The 621-nt window shown below is 63.3% G+C and overlaps 1 protein-coding gene across 2 annotated transcripts in view; it reads right to left on the bottom strand.

Annotated features, from left to right (window-relative positions):
* The window catches only part of PGM3 (phosphoglucomutase 3), a 12,376-nt gene extending 12,200 nt beyond the window's left edge, over nt 1-176 (bottom strand). Inside the window, exon 1 of one of the 2 annotated variants that reach the window (XM_006033535.3) lies at nt 36-176. The gene's annotated coding sequence lies outside the window, so the exon portion shown is untranslated. The remainder of the gene's footprint in view (nt 1-35) is intronic. The other variant, XM_006033534.3, reaches the window with a different exon arrangement.
* Between the last annotated feature and the right edge of the window lie 445 nt (nt 177-621).

Here is a 621-nt window from a genome sequence, read left to right as displayed (position 1 = left end):
CAGGCGCCAGCGCCCCCGGGCCTGCCCCTGCGCACCTGCCCGCGCCCTCCAGCACCAGCCGACGTGGCCACCACCGCCGCTGCCTGAACCAACACCTTCCTTCCGGGGTCCGCCTCTTCCCGCCTCAGCCAATCACAGCGTGTCTTCCCCCCACCACAGACTGTCAGGGTTTCTGCTCTTCTGTGACGTCACTTGCCTGTGGCTCCCTCCAGGCCGGGCTGAGCGGGAGGTGGGGCCGGGAGCACGGACAGGGGCGGGAGGAACGATTGGCGTCGCTCCCGGCACCCCAGAGGGGAGTTGTCGTGGAAGGGCTGGCCCAAGAGTTGCCCTTTGCCGCTGGGGAGGCCTCTCAGCCGCTTGATTTGGAAAGCCAAAAACAGTCTGAGGACACTTCCCTGAGCTCCTGGGGTGTTCTGCACACCTGGCATTGGCAAGTGTGTTGAACAGCCTTGGCTCTATCTTCTCTGAGGACAGTGGAAAAACTAGCTTAGCTGGCAGCTCGGAGCTGATCCCAGCCCCCTCTCCGCCACTGCTGCCTGTGCTGGGTGTGGTTCAGCGTGGCCAGCCTATCATGATTCAGACATGGAAAGAAATCTAGTCACCAAGCAGAGCACAAGCCCC

Source organism: Alligator sinensis, unplaced genomic scaffold (genome assembly GCF_000455745.1).
Source record: "Alligator sinensis unplaced genomic scaffold, ASM45574v1 scaffold180_1, whole genome shotgun sequence".
Classification (NCBI taxonomy): Eukaryota; Metazoa; Chordata; order Crocodylia; family Alligatoridae; genus Alligator; species Alligator sinensis.
This window is presented reverse-complemented; position numbering and strand designations above follow the sequence as displayed.